Consider the following 20,072-nt stretch of genomic DNA (forward strand, 5'->3'; position numbering starts at 1 on the left):
TTTAGTTGTGTTTTAAAAGTAGGCTACACAAGGTGGGGCTTTCCCTTAGAGTGACTGGGAGGCTATTCCATCATAGTCTTCCCATGTTGGAGAGGACATTCTGTCCAAAAGTGGTCTGCCTATGATGGACCTCACAGTCCCCTCTGGTGTCTGACCTAGTGCCACGTCCAGTGTCTCTCTTCCTGTGGATAAAATCACACACAGAGTAGCCTGTCCATGTAGACAAAGCAGAGACTTTTAAAAGCCTTCAAATTATCAACACTTAAAAAGGTGATGCTTTTCCAAAATGCTACAATGATTGTAATAGTTTGGTTTCTTATTGATGAAAAAAAAGTCAGCTTGTCCTAGACTAATAGATCATATAACATCTATCTGGTTTTAGAGCTAAGCACAGTCACTGTTACTCGTAAGGTTTTAGATCATGTTTATTGATCTCAGTAAGGTTTTTGATACTGCGGACCATTCCTCAGTGGCACATTACTGTGTCTGGTGTTGGTGATGGTGCAGTGGAGTGATTCTGGAGTCATCTTTCTGATAGGCCCCAAGCTGTGACATTTGGTGACAGAAACATGAGTTCTTCGAGGGTCAAATAACTTACAGTGGTTCCATTGTACAGTATGTTACCTGTTGTTCACTGTCGCACAGAGGCAGGCGAGATGAACTTGATGAATAGATATCAAGGATCATGATCATCATGAAATGATTTGCAGGCAACTTCAAACTTGAGCACAATTTTATTCAGAAATGCAATGGTCTGCTCTTATTTTTAAAACTTTCAAAATATTATTATTATTTATGTACGTACGTACGTACGTACATAGTACTTATTTATTTGTTTGTTTGTTTATTGTTTATTGCTTGTGTTAGCCAGGTGGTCTCACTTCTTATAAATCATAATATTGCCCTTTACCATGTTTACAGCATGGTTTACACATGTGAGCGGTTGCCACTGGCAACCAACGAACCAGTCACAGCGCGATCGTCCTTCCAAACTATGGGATGTAGTGGACGGGTGTTTGTTTTTTAAACAGCATCTATGTTAAACAGTTACACAGTACACCATGGAGTTGCCATAGCGCGAAAGGTTTCTACTGTATCTCTCAGCTCCGCCCAGTGAGGATGAAGAGTAGACAACTGTAACATTGTAAAGAAGACGTGGAAGGTGTAACAGACAGAATCACATTGAGAAAGATGATAAAACTACTAACTAGAGTTTATTATTAAGAGAAAACATCTACCGTACGGAGAGAAGAGAAGGAAACATCTTTATGAACGAGAACTAAACTGCTTTGCTGTCTGAGCAACCTGTTGGTGAGTACTGAGTGAGTGTTTCTTAACGTTTCACACTGCATAATGTGCATATACATGTGCGTTCTGTTCTTTTCTCTAATTCATTAATTGTTTTGTTTTTGTTTTCATTTTGTCCCTTAATGGTTGTGTTTGAATTTAATGTCTTGGAAAAGAAAAAGTTTTAAAAATGTCATCTAAAAAGAATCTGCTTTAATGTCTTGACCGTATTACTTTTAAAAAGTATACTATATGCGACTGCTGCTGCTTTTACACACATGTTATGATGAGCATCGTTATCGCAGGTGCTATTAATTAATGAGTTGATTAATTAATTAATGAATTAATAGACAGACAGACAGACAGACAGACAGACAGACAGACAGAGTAGTAAACAGTGGTGGAAAAAGTACTCGCATGTTTTACTTAAGTAAAAGTATCAATATTGCAATATAGAAAATATTGTTGTTTATTCTCAAATGGCCGAAATGTATATAGGGCTGAAGTGGTTAATGTATGTTTTGTAAATAATAATCTAAATCTACAAAGTAACTATTAACTCAAGTTTTCAAATAATTGTAGTGGAGTAAACGTACAATATTTGCCTCTGAGATGTAGTGGAGTAGAAGTAAAAGTACTGAAAACTGGAAATACTCCAGTAAAGTAAAAAAATACCTCAAATACCAAACAATTGTCAAGTACAGTACTTACTTTACACCACTGGTAGTAAACGCCTCATCTTCCCCATGTGTCCTTGTTGTCATGGCATCATGTCATTAGTTCAACAGCACCAGTCCACCAGCCCCTATAATAATAAACCCAATTACATAGTGAGGAAATGACATGATTATTGATGATGTGTATGCAGTGGCGGAAGATGTACTCAGATATTTTACTTAAGTAAAAGTATAGCAATACCACAATGTAGAAATGCTCTGTTACTAGTAAAAGGGCCTGTGTTCAATATGTTACTTGAGTAAAAGGTATGGCATCAAAAGTAAAAGTACTAAAATGTTCGAAAAAAAATGGCTAAAGTGCTTAATGTATGTTTTATAATATAATCATTTATATCTATAACTAGTAGTAACTTAAGTTTTCAACACACAGTACTTGAGTAAATGCACTTTTTTACACCATTGTGTGTATGATATGTTTGACTAATTCCCACTTTGTTTAGTTTTGAAGCATAACCCCAGCAACAGGACAAGGTGACCATATTCGGTAGAATAGCCTGCATGCTGCAGACTTTGAACTTGGACTATCTCTATCCTAAGTATGGTATGTAGGGCAGGGGTCTTCAACCCTTTTCAGGCCAAGGACCCCTTTGCTGAGAGAGAGATGAAGCGGGGACCCCCACAACATATTGTAGAAAATTGTGTTGCAGATTCAACTTTTTCATAGATTTCATAGATAGCTTCATTTCATAGATAGCTTCATAGAGTTGTTTGTATTTTCAGACAGTTAACCTTTCAAACCCTCAATATTTAGTCAACTTCACCGTTGGCTCTGTACTTGGTCCGCTCTTTTCCATTTACACCAACTCTACGAAAATAGCCGATTTACAAGCACACAACACCTCGCAGCGTGAGGCGTTGAGTAATAGTATCAATACATTGCAGTATTGATACTTTTAATCAAGTAAAGAAATGTAGTACTTTTTCCACCACTGACTGGTTCATAGAATCACTGACTTTAAGCATCTTGTGATGGCTTGCTGGCCACAGAACACCCGTCTGTCGTGTGCCACCAACCGACTCTAAAGGTTATTTGTAAGACTCTGGTGTCCTACTGTATATATGAAGGTTGGGAGATGATAAGAAACCACTGTGGGTTTAAGAACATATTACTATGATGCTCTATATACATGGACAAGACACAATAACTAGTTTTCATGTATTCCTCCTATGCCAAACTTAGTTTTCATCAAATGTTTTTCTTCTCCTGCTCTGTCTTAATTCACACACTGAGAACCGATGTTGCTGATGCTGCGAAAACTTGTTTTTTTTAAGTCGATTGTTTGAGTGAATTTGATCCGCGCGTCGTGCGTCATCGCACAGTAAACACAGCACATATTTCTGTCCATTCACAGAGCCGGGAAAATCCACTGTGAAATCTTTCGCACTGAAGCGGTCTTTCCTCAGCCTTTTATTATGCTGGGATACCAAAGTGCACGCGCACACACGCACACACACACACACACACACACACACACACACACACACACACACACACACACACACACACACACACACACACACACACACACAGATGTGCACCGCTGCCACTACAAATAGACAATGGGAGGTGTGTCTCTGTGTGTGTGTGTGTGTGTGTGTGTGTGTGTGTGTGTGTGTGTGTGTGTGTGTGTGTGTGTGTGTGTGTGTGTGTGTGTGTGTGTGTGTGTGTGTGTGTGTGTGTGTGGTAAAAGAGCAGCAGACAAAAGGATAAGTGGTGTCCTGGAGTGTGTCGGAGGGCAGATCTAAACAACACTGCTGGTGCAAGGAGATGGTGGTATAATAATCTGAGTGACTGGGCGCGGTGTCTCTGTTGTCATAGTAACCCCCCCAAGCCAATAGCAGGCTAATTATTATCTTCTGTTCGTTCAGCGGGATTTGGTTTGATGCTCTGCCCCCCTCATTCACATAAACAAACACACACACACACACGCACACACACACACACACACACACACACACACACACACACACACACACACACACACACACACACACACACACACACACACACACACGCGCGTTTGTAGCATTACTAACGTCATTTTTACAATATGTTTGCCATTTTTAATCCTAACCCCAAACCCCAAAATAGCTGATTTACGCAGCGTGACGCGCTGAGCTTGTAGTTTGGCTATTGTTGGTACATGACACAGTGGCACACAAACTAATTATTATCGTAACTCCAACCCTAACCTTTAAATACCTAACATTAAAACCAACCTGAATAATTTCCTCACTGTAATCTTTACCATAACAGTTTTTATCCTTACCATAAAACAACAATTTATCTTGTGAGGACCAGGAAAATGGTCCTCACAAGATTACATTTACAAGTACATTTCTCAAATTTGACTTACTTGTGGCGATATTTAGCCCTCGCAAGTATAGTAATACGCACACACACACACACACACAAACTCAAACACACACACACACACACACACACACACACACACACACACACACACACACACACACACACACACACACACACACACACACACACACACACACACACGCACACACGCACTCACACGTTGTTTCCCGTTGTTGTAGTTGTGTTATTATTGTTGGCATCCTGCATCCTCTTTGAACATAGAGACGTTCCTTTAACCCTTTAACTGGAGGTCTGTCTGAATGGAGCTTCTAATTACAGCATCAATACAACACCCACAGTCAGGTCTCTGAATGCCTGTGTGTAGGGAGCGCTAGTGTGGGGGGCGCTCCTTTCACACTGTTTCACAAATCGCACATTGGAGGACACAATCTTTCAGAGATTTTATATATTATTTTTGCTTTAATCCATGTGAATCTGGAAACAGAGCTTTGCTTGGCTGAATAAGAGCTTCCATATTCTCTCAGATTTCCTTTGATAAAACCAAGCTTTGAAAATGGTTTTGTTTTTGGTGTAAAGTTGATTGGAGGTCGTGGAGTTCAGGCATCGTAGCTTCAGTTTAGCATGACAGCAGATCATTATACAGCCTGTCTTTCTTTAATTAAAGACTGACACGCTCGACTCGTCCAATTATTATAACCACCAATTATTTTGGTCCAAGTATGACTAGTATTAACCCATGCAATCCGGGAAAGCATCTGTGTCATTTTTAGATTTCTTTGGCTATTCAAAAATAGCAGATATGCAAGCTCATAGCGTGTCGAGCTTGTAGATCTGCTATTTTTGAAAGATTGTGAAAAAGGTGTGCCGCGCTATGAGCTTGTAGATCTGCTGTTTTTGAATAGCCAAAGTATGAAATAATGGTTATAGCTCAAATCTAAAATGACTCATGGGTTCAATCCCATTCAATTTGGGACCGTTTTTCAGCCCAAGGACCCCTTAACTGAGAGAGCGATGAAGCAGGGACCCCCAACTACAGATTAAAATTAAAATTGTGTCGCAGATTAAACTTTTTCATAGATTTCATAGACTTGTTTGACATATGTTATCGTTTCTATAAAATATGTTAATGTATATTTTCAGACAACTAACATTTTAAACACTCAATATTTAGTCAACTTGACCGTTGGCTCTGTACTTGGTCTGCTCTTTCCCCCCCTCCGAAAATAGCCGATCTGGCTAATGTTCCCCATTGCACAAAGATTTGGCGGGCCCCCTGTAGTAACTCTGAGGAGCCCCTAGGGGTCCCGGACCCCCTGTTGAAGACCCCTGGTGTAGCGGTTAGCCACAGCATGCCCACCTGGTCCAACACACATCATTACACTAGTGACTTGTATCCAAGCGGCCGTGGAGGTGTGTGTTTGTTTAGGGCCTGGCAGGCTTTCAGCTGGAAGTGCTGTGGTTGACTTTTAACATTTATGTCAATAGCTGTTATTGTTGTATGAAAATTAGACCCATTTTCCTACCCAGAAACACATGTATGCATATGTACACACACACACACGCACGCACGCACGCACGCACGCACGCACGCACGCACACACACACACACACACACACACATTTTCTATTTTGACTGCATTTTGCTTCAAAGCAAGAGAGAGAGAGAGAGAGAGAGAGAGAGAGAGAGAGAGAGCTCTGTGAGAGAGAGAGAGAGAGAGAGCTCTGTGACCCGGCTTTTCATGTGTAGTTTTTGGGTGGCTTTTTGGCATGGAAAAGTTTGGGAACTCCAGACCTAAATCGGACAACCAGCATCAATCACTGTGTTTTTATGTTTAAAGTTTTTTGTAATGACAGTGATCAGCAGTGATGTGTTCTACCGTGTTACGCTGTATATGTAGTTTGACGTGCCGTTTTTTAAAGCGTGGCCCTCTACTAACCATTTCATCGATTGGCCACGCATGTCGTGCAGGGAATGATTATCGTATGCCCCTCCGAAAAAACCTAGAACACACACCACTGGTGATCAGACGCTATTGTGACGGCCTAGTACCATACAGCAGGGGTCTTCAATGTTTTCAGGCCAAGGACCCCCTAGCTGAGAGAGAGATGAAGCAGGGACCCCCTACTCTTTATCGTATAAAATTGTGTTTCAGATTAAAGTTTTTTTTTTACTTAGTCTGCTCTTTTGTCCCTCTACACCTATAGCCTCTTTGCCAAAAATAGCCGATCTACAAGCTCTCAACGCCTCGCGCTGCGATCTGCTATTTTCGGCTAATGTTCCCCTCAGAAACGGAATTCTAGGGTTCAAGTGGTTCATGTAAAAAAAAAAAATCCTATCACACAAAGATTTGGCGGACCCCCTATAGTAGCTTTGAGGACCCCCTAGGGGTCCCAGACCCCCTGTTGAAGACCCCTGCCGTACAGTATGAATGGATGTGTGTGTGTGATGTAGTCTACGTTGTGTTTTCTGTGTTGGCATTGTAACCACTTTTTTAAATGCAAGACTTCTGGCTTGTCTTATAAAATTGCTATTGTTTGTCTTTAGTACGTCTTCTTTTAATCTATTGTTATTTTTTTCATACTGTTTTGCAACTTTCTCATAATCCTGCCTAGTCAATGACCCAAGAAATGTATTTTTACTTATTATGATAATGGGACATAAGAAGAAAGAATGTTGTATCTGTATACATCTATTAAGTTGCGTTATGATACTATAGGCTGTAAAACAACATGCCTGCATCATTCAACTCTCCCTGGGAGAATATAAAGCATCGGTTCTCAAAGTGGGGTCCGGGGACCCCCAGGGGTACTTGAGGGGGTTCCAGGGGGTCCCCAGCTAAATGATGGACAGGAACCAAATGGACCCTTATGGGTCTATAACTCTGAGAGTGTACAAATGGAACCAAATGGACCCTAACAGGTCCATTTGGTTCCATTTGTACACTCTCAGTTAAATTAACATTGATTTTACAATATGAATTGGGGTCCCAGAGGTATAAATGCCATTAAATGGGGGTCCGTAGCCTAATGCATGTCAAACTGGGGGTCCTTGAAATTAAAATGGTTGAGAATCACTGCTAGAGAGCCTTAAAAATCTTCTCTTATGGGGGTCCCTGGCATATCTTTTCAAATGGGGGTCCGCGGGGTAATAAGTGTCAATTTGGGGGTCCTTGACATGAAATAGTTTGAGAACCACTGATATAAAGGTTATAAAAAGATCAAAGATTGAGTGAGGAAGAAGATGGCACATTGGACGTTATTGGTCCTAATAAACAATGCCACGTTTGTCAAGTTTGTTAAACAATGGCAGCTTCTTGTATAAGTGGCCAGGGAAGAAAGAGAGGCTCCTTCAGTCATGTGTGAAGCCTTGCTTTGCCATATGTCTTCTTAATGACTTAACAGCCTGCTGCAAGCTACTGAATAGAGAGTTAATTGATCCATGACTGGCCCTTCATTACTGTCAGTTGTGTGCTAATGAGCCTACCAAAGGAGCATTCATCGTCCGCTTCGCGATGCCAGCGATCAAAGACGTTGAGACCGCCGTTTAGACCGATGGCAGAGTTTATGGGACCGATGCCAACAACGATTTTGGGTAGTCCTAGACCAGGTTTTGAACCTTTTTCATGCCAAGGACCCCTAAATTGATATACATTTGGCCGCGGACCCCCATCTGAAAATGTTTTGTGCCAGGGACCCCCAGAAGCAAAGATTTGAAAATATATATATATTCAAAGATATGCACACATTATCAAGATTTTTTAAAAACAGCAGATCTGCAAGCTGTGCCGCGCTATGAGCTTGTATATCTGCTATTTTTGAATAGCCAAAGCTACAGTAAGTGGTTAAAATGATTGTGACGCTATGTTAACTAATTACGCTGGGGACCCCCTGGTACCCCCCAAGGACCACTGGTGGTCCCCGAACCACTGGTTGAGAACCACTGTTCTAGACCACCGATTACTGCTATCTTGACATTTTGTCAAGAAGTGCAAAAGTTTCTATTCAATTAGAAAAACTTAGATTTGATTAAAGTTTCTGAAAACTTAAAGTATTTGAGACCATTTAACAAGCACTTAAACAAAAGTAACACAAATAATTTGATTGATAAACAAAATGAACACAAACAGAACTTTATTTTTTTAACCACTTTTATTTATTCCAAAAAAGTTGAAACGTCCCACACCTAAAAGGAGAGCAAATGTATAGAATTTTCCAAACATTTCCTCTTGGAACTAAATTGCAGTATATAGTCTTTAACGACCGTGCATTGAGCGGAAAGCGTGAATCCGACAGTGGCTTCATCGGTAGGCGTTAAACGCTGGCCAGTTGTTGTTGTTGGAACAGGTAGTTGAAAGCCATGGTTGCTTTAAACAGAGAGCTGTTTGTTAGGTTTGGAGAAGGAGTTAACGACCTTTAACGTTTAACAGGGACGCGCCAGCCAGCATGCTGTGCTGGAGGTGTGACAACAAATGGTGACAATGTTAATCACCTCTGTGATTGTTTACCCCTCAGTCTGTAAAAAGCATCAGTTAAGTTCACTTCCTTAGTCCTGTTAGAAAGAAAGAGGCCATGCCAATTACACTCCTAACACTATGGCAGCACGTCCCATAACCCAATGGTTCTCAAAGTGGGGTCCGGGGACCCCCAGGGGTCCTTCAGGGGATTCCAGGGGGGCCCCGGCAAAATGTGCTAATACAGCATCAAAATCACTTCAACCACATTTTATATTTCGGCTATTCAAAAATAGCGTCGTGAGCTTATAGATCGGTTATTTTTTTTAACATTTTGAAAAAAAATTACAAAAACATTCTAAATCTTCACCAATAATAATAATAACTTTATTTATATAGCACTTTTCAAAACATGAGTTACAAAGGACTAAACAGCAGTTGGAGCATAAAATATGTAAGTGAGGTAAAATAAAACATACATGTTTAAAAAAAACATAGGGGAATAACATAGTTAACAAGCAAGTTAATTCTGACAAGCAATAAAGAAAACACATTTAAGCAAACTAAAAGGAGACCAAAAGAACTTTGGTCTCGTTGCCCACATCAACAAACAAACAAACAGATACAGACATACGTAACGCAATTATGGCAAATTAGGTGATCTAGGGGAAAGGCTTTCCTGAACACATGTGTTTTTAGAAGTGATTTAAAAGACGCCAGAGAATTAGCTTTTCTGATTGCTGCGGGTAGGGTGTTCCATAGGTACTTGCAGTGGTGGAAAAAGTACTCAGATTCTTTACTTAAGTAAAAGTACCAATACTGCAATATAAAAATACTCTGTTACAAGTAAAAGTCCAGAATTCAAAATTTACTTGAGTAAAAGTACGAAAGTATTGGCATCAAAATGTACTTAAAGTATCAAAAGTAAAAGTACTAAATATTTGAAAATAGCAGATCTACCAGCTCACAACGTGTTGCGATGTGACATGCCCATAGGTCCACCAGGTTGAAAGTGGCCCATTTTTACACACCAAAAAAAGTGAAAAGATGAGATAAGAATCAAGTCTGTGGGAGTTCGCTGCAACCAGCATGGAACTGAACTGAATGGAGCTCAGATCTTCATGAATTCACAGATTACTTGACCATTACCACATTGTCCCTGGTACTGCAAAACACCAACCATCTGGCACTCCCAGTGCTAATAATCGTTTTTTTTTGCAAAATATTACTTTACCTCAGCTGTGGGTATAAGCACAAGAAGCCAAGCCAAGAGGAGGAATCCAGCAGTTTGTTTTTCCACTGGTAGCAGTCATCACGGGCTCCTTGCCCAGACACACACACACACACACACACACACACACACACATGCACATGCACGCACAAACGCACACACACGCACGCACATACATACACGCAAGCACGCACGCACACCACAAATCCAAGGCACGTGTGCAAGCATGACCACCACCATAACACCCTTGCGTGTGCACATGCACGCACATACACACATGCATGCATATGCATGCACGCGCACACCACACCCACACACACATACACCCCAACTTCCAATACCTATAGTGCCAACATCCACACCATTACCCCCCCCCCCACACACACACACACACACACACACACACAAACGCACACCTCCAGCTCAGAGCTGCTGGTCCAGTGTGTTGGAGGTTCCTTGATGTCTTGTGGTTCCAAGCGCAGAAGAACAGACCTTCTGTTCGGCTGTCACAAGCAGCTCCCGTCTAGGAATGCGCCAATGGATTTTCTACCTAATTAACTCTCTATTTTCTCTCCCGCGAGCCGCGGGCCAGCACTTATTTTCTTTTTGCGCGATGGAAAAATGCGATAGGGCTTAGCCGCTCCCGGGGTCCTGTGTTGTTTTGACTCTTTAAGCCGTCCAGCGCACACAATGTCTTAACAGCGTTAGCCAAGCGTTCAAAAGAGGACCATCTAATCCCTGGTCGACGCCCCGGCTTTGTGTTTGAGGTGTTTGAGAGTGCAACGAGGTGTGGGAGGCCATAGTGGTCGGAGTGACCGTGTCCGTCACTGCAAGGTCACAGGTCCAATCCCCCCGTAAACCGTCCCATCATCATGCCCTATTAGTGCTTAGGGTTGGGTTTGGGTTCTGGTCTGGAAACCGGAGGAACCAGAGGAACCGGATCCACCGTTGAGGAACCAGGAAATCGGTTCCATCACATTTGGAACAGTTTCTTTGCAGAACCGGTTTTCATCCCACTGTCAGAGATGGTGTGTGGACTTCACGTACAATTACAATACCAGTGGTTCTCAAACTTTGTAATTTCAAGGACCGCCATAACTCTGTAATTTTGTTCCATGTGGACACTCTCAGAGTTACAGACATGTAAGGGTCCATTGGGAACCCCCCTTTAGGAATCGTTATAGGGGGAACCGTTAAGGAATCGGACCGCTAAGAGGGAATCGTTAAGGAACCGGAATCGTTTAAATTCTAAAGGTTCAACAAAGATTTGAGAGTGTGACAATTGACCCGTAAGGGGCCTTGGTTGAAATCTTACCAGCGTTCTCTCCTAAAGCTCTTCATTGCACTATAGGTATTATGCAGCGTTCTTATGTAGTGTTTAGGTGTAATTTATTTTGTTCTGCCATGACCAAGGACCTGGGTAACACATTTCCTTCTGTACAGTACGTGTATGGAATGACATTAAAACTCCTTGAAAACTTGAACCTTGAGCTCTCCTTCTGTCCTAACCACTTTCAACCTGGCATCCCTATTTTTGACATGTCCACTATAGGTGAACAATCGTTGAAAATGTTCAATAATACCGTAATCAGTTGCACGACGCAGTTTGGCCAGCGAATATAGCCGATCTAGCTCACCACCTGTTGCGTCACCTGCTGCGCTGTGAGCTTGTAAATCGGCTATTTTCGCCATGCGACTCCGCCGTACGATAAAGTATAAATCAGACTTAAGTGGTTAATGAAGCCAATATGAAAAGACAATGACCCTCCTAGTACCGTTCACTCATTGTAAGTCAGTAAAACGGTCTAAATAACAATTCCTGGTGATTTGAGAAGGGTGAATTGAATTTACGCTGAGCGTGCTAACGACGCTGTAAACCTCTATTCTTCGGCTAAATGCCTAAAATGTAAAGGGAGTGACCTGACATAGTCTACCTCACTGGAGTGTAACTTCATTATGGCAGCAGCACCATTTAAAATGCCTTCTGGCCAATAAAGTTAATTGGATCCCATCTGGGCAGTTATAGAGTTTTCATTGTTGGCGGCTGTGTGTGGTTGGTTGCGTGTGTGTGTGTGTGTGTGTGTGTGTGTGTGTGTGTGTGTGTGTGTGTGTGTGTGTGTGTGTGTGTGTGTGTGTGTGTGTGTGTGTGTGTGTGTGTGTGTGTGTGTGTGTGTGTGTGTGTGTGTGTGTGTGTGTGTGCGAGAGATACACTTTAGGGTTAAATTGAGTTGTTTTTCTTTGTCCTGCAGTGACAGAGTCATGTGCAGAGCGTGATAGGAATCAGAGCTGTTTTTAACAAGGTTATCTGGTGGTTGGTGTGATTTCTTTTTACTCTCCAGCTTTATCCAGCATTGAATGTACAGACAAATGGTGACAAATGAAAAGAAAAAACTGTCTTAGTAAGGGTGTTGGGCCACCACGAGCTGCCAGAACACAGCTTCAGTGCACCTCGGTATAGATCAGGGGTCTTCAATGTTTTTTTCAGGCCAAGGACCCCTTAGCTGAGAGAGAGATGAAGCAGGGACCCCCACTACATATTGAATACAATGGTGTTACATTTTATCATAGATTTCATAGATAGACTTGTTTGGCATACGGTATTATATATCATCTTTTCTGTCAATATGTTGGATTCGTGTTAATGTGTATTTTCAGACAGTTAACCTTTTTAAACCGTCAATATTTAGTCAACTTGACCGCTTTTTCTTTTTCCCCTCTACACCAACTCTCCGAAAATAGCCGATCTATATTTTCGGCTAATATTCCCCATCACACAAAGATTTTGGCGGACCCCTTGTAGTTACTCTAACTGAGCCCCTGTTGAGGACCCATGATATAGATTGTACAACTCATAGGGTGTTCCATCCCTCTACAGGAGGGATGGAATGGAACACCATTCTAACAAAAGATACTGTATATTCCCTAATTTGGTGTCTTGATGATGATGGTGCAGGAGAGAGCGCTTACTGACGCGTTGGTTCAAAATCTTCCTTGTATAACTGGGTTGAGGTCTGGTGACTGTGAAGGCTATAAAATATCATTCACATGATTTTCAAACCATTCAGTGACCCCTCATTCCCTGTGGATTGGGGGCTTTGTCATCCTTGAAGAGAGAGCACTTCCACCGGGGGGGGATTCCCATTATTACGACGAACTAATTGCATGGCACCCTCCCATAAGGATAAAGGTGATGACTCGGAATAACTTTGTATTGATTTTGCAGTGACCCTTCCCTCTCTAAGGGATCAAGTGGACCCAAATATTTCCAGGAAAATGCCCGCACAGCATATTACAGAGCCACCAGACCCCCTCGCTGTAAGGGATTTAGCATTCAGACCCGCACCGTTCTCTTGAGCTGAATTCCAATACTCAAATTTCTGCCTCCTCGCTTCCTCCGTCATCTGTCCTCCAGCATGGTGGTGTTATTGGTGAAATATGTGACAATAGTGTAGACATCACATAACGTCATTGCGGTTTGTTTGTAGAGGCTATGCGCGTGACATCATCTTACCTGGAAGTTATGCGGGAACGCCTACTGAGTGGCAAAAAAACTACTTTCTAGCCTTAACAGCCCATACATCCAAACAGGAAAGTCCTCCTATCTGATTGTATTAAACAACATTAAACTCACCAACATGGTAGCTGTACGGAAAGCTTGAATCATCCTCTTTCTATCTGCAAAGTTTTTGTTTCATGACAATCCACTGTAGACATGTTATGAGCTGCTTTCTGTCAATACATTCTGTGCAGGTGATTATATTTCTAAGTGTCAGAGTTCGGAGGCGCTCGTTTTCAGAGCAGAGTTCAACCTAGCGGTATTTAGGCCAAGTATTTAAAGACCTCCATGTAAGTTGATAATGTGAAGTCCACAAGATGGTCAGATATTTCGGCAGGTCACCAATTTCACCGTACCACACATGCACTCACCCAGTTGTGGAGAATATGGTGAAGGATGATTCTGACATTGACCATATCACCTTTTACCACATCTGTTTAGACCAGTGCCTTGTTGCACAAATGAACTCTTGAATGTTCTTAGTACTGTCTGGCAGATGCAAAGATATTTTTGTAGCTGAAGTTGAAACCAGCTCAACGTTTTTGTAGCTTTGTACCTGTTGTAGCTTTTGTGGCAGCCACACAAGTTGGATGTGTCTTTGTTTCTTTATGTCGCCGGCTTCCATTGGAAATTAATGGTAACCTGTATCTTTGAAGCTGCCAGTGTAAACGCAGCATGATGAGGGGTTTATGCACTACTACACCTACTATAAAATCTTTCTTAATGTAGCTGTCCTGTCGACAGACTGTTCCTGCTGATAGTCTGATTATGTCCTGCATTGACTTTCTCAGTCACCCGTGGAAGAGTTCCTCTTCTGTTTGTCCTTATATATCACTTCAATGCACAAGTATTAGTGAGCACGGTCCATCGAATGTGTGCTTTCAACCACAACGTGTGTGTTCCGATGTCTCTCCCAATTTCCATATATTGAAGTGCAGATGTCACTTGACTTTAGTCACTGTTCCTATTGGGACTTTGTGACTGAAGCTCTTGCCATCTCCACCCCAATAACAAGACCTCTTTCATAGTCACTCAGATATTTTCCTCTAATTACGAGGTCAACTGGGCCTGCTCAGAATGATTATACATGCCTCATAAAAGTATAAGATGTTAATTGCTTAATTGTACCAAGCAGTACACCTGTATGGAAACATCTGTATTAATCATGTTTCTCCACTCGTTTACATTTTAGTCAGGGGTTTTCTGTAATTTGTCACCCATTTGTAGGCCTATATAAAAGCCTTTATTACACGGCTTGGTTGAATGCTCGATTGATTGGTCAGTCATCGGTCATTATTTCTGGATAATGACCGATGAGCTCAATAACGGACCGCTGTCTAATCAGAGACTCAGAACACCTGCTCATATCAACCTGCGCTGCTTGATTTTATGCTTTATCCAACATGACAGCCATGTAAACAAACAACCAATGTCATTTACAACTAAACGTTGCTCTCAAGAATGTTTTTGAAAACATTTGAAGTGAGAAATAGACGATGCAATAACCGAAAAGTCATTCTATTTGATCCACTACACTTCCTTGTTTATCGTGGCGCAACAACGGGGGAATACCAAAACGCTCGCCCCAAAACATAGTCGCCCCGGGGCAAATCCGGCGGTATTACAGGCAAATCGGCAGTAAATAGAATGGGGGGCGAGTGTGTTTTGGGGCGAGTTTTTTTCGATTTCGTCATTTGTTTTTGCGAGGCGAACTTGTCCGCCCAGCCCAATACTTATGGAATACTTTCATTGCCGTAAGCAAGGAAATACTTTGTTTTGTTGTTACTTTTGGGTAAATGTATTTATGTATTTATTAAGTAGCCGTGTAATAAGCGGGATAATGCATGGGGAGGTAGTCATTATTGAAATTTAAAGCCCTTCAGGGCGATTAACCACCTCGGCTTCGCCTCGGTGGTTAATCGCCCTGTCGGGCTTTAAATTTCAATAATGACTACCTCCCCATGCATTATCCCTTGCATAGCACATGCTGTTTTTTACAGTGAGTCGGTGTAGACCTTGATTTCTACTAGATCAGCATGTGAGTGCAATCAGTAGCAATGCCTTATATCCACAAGATAATCCTGCAACATCAGCAAAAAGCACACTCACTCACACACACTCACACACACACACACACACACACACACACACACACACACACACACACACACACACACACACACACACACACACACACACACACACACACTGATAAATGCATACATTCCTTTTTTTGTGTATACATGCCCTCAATGAAGCCCTACATAACGTCGACTTCACAGCTGTAATTTTGGGAACCTCTGTCTCCACCGCCGGACCCAATGGTCTGCGCTGGAAATCTGCGGCTGAAAGACAGGGTCTGGGTGTGTGTGTGATCGTGGAGGCTTTGTGTGTGTGTGTGTGTGTGTGTGTGTGTGTGCACACGCACATGCACACGTGTCTGTGTTTGTATATGTATGCATGCTCGTGTTGTAAGGGTGTGGGGGTCTGTGCATGAGTGGTGGCAGAGTATGGGTGTGTGTGTGTGTGTGTGTGTGTGTGTGTGTGTGTGTGTGTGTGTGTGTGTGTGTGTGTGTGTGTGTGTGTGTGTGTGTGTGTGTGTGTGTGTGTGTGTGTGTGTGTGTGTGTGTGTGTGTGTGTGTGTGTGTGTGTGTGTGTGTGTGTGTGTGTGTGTGTGTGTGTGTGTGTGTGTGTGCGCGTGCGTGCGTGTGTACGTGGCACAGTGCAGGGTTTTCTAAGGGGGTATTTGTTTCCCTGACGGCGGTGGAAAATAGCGACCACACACTCCACCATGGAGCCCAGAGACTTGTCTGATGCCGTTTCACAGTCGATCTTATCAGCAGCCCAGGCCCGGTGTGGTCCAGTTAAAGGCCCAGTGTGGTCCAGTTAAAGGCCTAGTGTGGTCCAGTTAAAGGCCCGGTGTGGTCCAGTTAAAGACCCGGTGTGGTCCGGTGTGAACTATACATTCACTGAAAACACTTTTACCCTTAACCAGGCCAGGGTTTGATTTGGGGGAAGAAAAACAGAGGGTGGGGGGGGCCAATTTCTTAACCATTTAAGCTTCAGAATCAGAATCATCTTCATTAGTGACATCACAGGTTTACAGGTGTAAAAAAACTAATTTCACCCACTGTTTTACACCTGTAAACTTTACTTCGTCGTATGGCAAATAGCAAAAACAGCCGATCTACTGTACATACTGTATCAGACAGGATGAGGACCCCCTCGAAAAACGAGATGCTGCACCTCAAGGGGCTTATCCTCTAGTGACATTTCTAAATGAAATAAATAAACATGTTTAATTCAGTCCAGACCAGAAGCAGGGATAAAGCATATCCTCACCGGCCATAAAAAATGAATGACCAGAGAGGGGGATATGAAAGAGCAATGGCCTTAGAGCTGATCTAAATACTGTAGTTAGGTTGGGTAAAAACGCAGGTTGAGGACAAATCCCAGGTATATGTCTAAAATGTCCTGGCAAAATAAATGCACTGAACTTAAATGTAGGCCTGTCACAATTATTACATCATTAAATCACCTAATCCAGGGGTCTTCAACGTTTTCAGCCCAAGGACCCCCTAGCTGAGAGAGAGATGAAGCAGGGACCCCCTCTATATTGTATACAATTGTGTGTCTGATTCAACTTTTTGTTTACGTGGTCTGCTCTTTTTTCCCACTACACCAACAGCTCTTATCCGATAGCAGATCTACAAGCTCACAACGCCTCGCAGCGCGAGGCGTTGTTGTGAGCTTGTAGATCTGCTATTTTTGGCTAAAGTTCTCCTCAGAAAAGGGATGCTAGGGTTCAAGTGGTTAAGGTAAAAAAAAAAACTCATACCACACAAAGATTTGGCGGACCCCCTGTAGTAACTCTGAGGACCCCCTACGGGTCCCGGACCCCCTGTTGAAGACCCCTGGCCTAATGGCAATAATTTGAGATAATCAGAATTAAATCGTTAATCGCAATTGTTTATTTGTTTGAGTGACAATTAATCGTCAAGTAAAATGTCCTAATAATGGTGACAGCCCTATACTTAAATGGCTGTAAAATAAAGGCAATTAAAGTTTAGTGTTCTAAAAAGATGCAGTGTCCTTCCTCATTGGCCGATGACATCATCATCATCAGGCTAGTTGGCTGACGATGTCACCGCCAGGCCGTTCCCAGCGTCTCCCTGCAGGACCTGATGTATTCCTATTCCTCCTCTAACATCTGCTTCTCATTACTATTATTATAGCCTCAGCCAAATGTACTGTACTGTATGTATGCTCCGTCGCCAGTGGTGGAAGAAGTACTCACATTTTTTACTTAAGTTTTCAAATATATAAAATGTAAAAAAAAAACTTTTTAAAACAGAAGATCTACAAGCTCACAATGCGTCGCATCGCGACACATTGTGAGCTTGTAGCTTTGTGAGCTTGTATAGGTCGGCTATTTTCAGCCGCGCAACACCATCGTACAGGGAAATATAAATTAGGCTATAGTCTCCCTCCCTCGCTCACTCTTTCTCTCTCTCTCTTTTTCTTTTCTTCCTCTCTTACTGTGTCTATATTTCTATTCTCTCTTTCACTTAATATGTCTCTTTTCTCCGTCTGTCCCCGTCCCTCGTAACTGGCTCCCACAAATGATCGTTGCTGACGTCGGTCACATGATTACAGTCCAAACTAATGTGAGAGAACATGCATGTGTGTGTGTGTGTCTGTGTCTGTGTGTCTGTGTGTGCGTGCGTGCGTGCGTGCGTGTGTGTGTGTGTGTGTGTGTGTGTGTGCGTGCGTGCGTACGTGCGTAAGTGTGCTCAAAACCATAGTACAATATTTCATGTTAAAGCAAACACAAACAATCATTATTTCGCTATTTCGCTATTATTATACTGTTGTTATGAATTATGCGCCCCCTCCATGGTAGATAATGCATGAATAACACAGTCCCAACATTAATTTCCTTCTTAAGTGGATTTGTTCAAATTGTTCATATCCTGTTTTCTCCACCCGTCCCAAAAGACACATCCTGTTCATCCAGACCTCCTATTGTGGTCAAATCAAAAAACTAATTGAATTCATGCGCTCTTCCTCGCTTGTCTATAGATAGAGATAGAGGGGCAACATTTTTATTTTCATAAAAGGTTAAGTACATTTTTTGTGCATAATTCTACAAAATAACCATATTATTCCCCAAGGGGACCGAGCTTAGCGTATAGTCAAAACCGGAAGACAACCATGGATGGACGACCATCAGTTCTTTAGTACAACAAAAATAGTTTTGTAAAACTTTGTGAACGTGATCATAAGCAAGGCGACACCCGAGACAGTGCCAAGCTGAGTGGTGCGATGGCTGTGCTGTGGACGTGACACCATCTGAGTTGCATACTGATAGGGTGGGAATCACTTATAATAATCTATTTCAAAATTGCACATACAGTATAGTAATTGAGAACTTGTACTGTAAGTAAACAAGACAAAATCGACAACGTCCGCATGACATTAAAAAAAATATGTATTTTGGGGCTTTTTCTGCCTTTAGTATACAGTAGACTGACAGGAAATGGGGAGAGAGAGATGGGGAGTGACACGCAGCAAAGGTCGTCGGGATCTGGATTCTAACTTGTGATACGCTGTCAGGCTTAGCAGCCTACAGTGTAGGTGCCCGTACCGCTACGCCAGCCGTTCGGGCCGCACCTAGACATTGTTATATATTATAAACGTATTTTTGCTCCCGAATATTTCTCAAACAAACCTTTAAACCAGCCTTTGTAAATGTGAAACGAATATAAATGTGCGTTTCATTTGGTAGAAGTAAGAACGGCGAGTGAGAACAGCCTCCAAGGGGAGAGCCCTTCATTTCTCATTCACTTCTCCCACCCGGATTTTCACAGATGAACTGGGATTGAAGTGCACAAAGCGCCTAGCATGGGGAGCGATGTGTGTTGTCTCATAATCATTTAACGGTTATGTAGCCCTACGGGGGTGTGCATGTCCTGCTGCACTTTGCTCAAGGGTGCACAGGGGGGTTAGGAATGAACTATTATGTCTGGGTCTCCGACTAAACCTCATTTAGTGCAGCTTGTAGCCCTGCGGGTGTCTGTGTGTGCACGGCGGGCCCTCTGCATGCAGGGCTTCATATGTGCAGAACCGAGCTTCGCTGTGAGAGCCTTTCCTGACACGAGATCTATCACCCGTGTTTTACACGGCTACATAAAATTGAACGGCTGGATGCGTTTATTACTTTATTATATGCATTTTGTGATTCGTTTTGGAATGACTAAAAAAAGCAAGTGGTTTTTATTTAACCCATTAAGACCGGGAACGCATCTGTGTGTCATTTTTTTTATTTCTTTGGCTATTCAAAAATATAGCAGATATACAAGCTCAATTGCAGATCTACGAGCTTGTAGATCTGCAATTGTTTGGAAAAATCGTGACAATTTGTGCAAATCTTTGAATATATATATTATTTAACCCATTGAGACCTGAAGCC

General features: G+C 42.3%; 1 protein-coding gene across 2 annotated transcripts in view; it reads left to right on the forward strand.

Annotated features, from left to right (window-relative positions):
• The first annotated feature begins 1,178 nt into the window (after nucleotides 1-1,178).
• LOC311063164 (rho guanine nucleotide exchange factor TIAM2-like) overlaps nucleotides 1,179-20,072 on the forward strand; it is an 88,301-nt gene continuing 69,407 nt past the window's right edge. The window contains exon 1 of one of the 2 annotated variants that reach the window (XM_084082424.1): nucleotides 1,179-1,322. The gene's annotated coding sequence lies outside the window, so the exon portion shown is untranslated. The remainder of the gene's footprint in view (nucleotides 1,323-20,072) is intronic. The other variant, XM_084082425.1, reaches the window with a different exon arrangement.

This window comes from Gymnoscopelus microlampas (genome assembly GCF_963454915.1).
Source record: "Gymnoscopelus microlampas genome assembly, chromosome: 16".
In the NCBI taxonomy this organism is placed as follows: domain Eukaryota; kingdom Metazoa; phylum Chordata; class Actinopteri; order Myctophiformes; family Myctophidae; genus Gymnoscopelus; species Gymnoscopelus microlampas.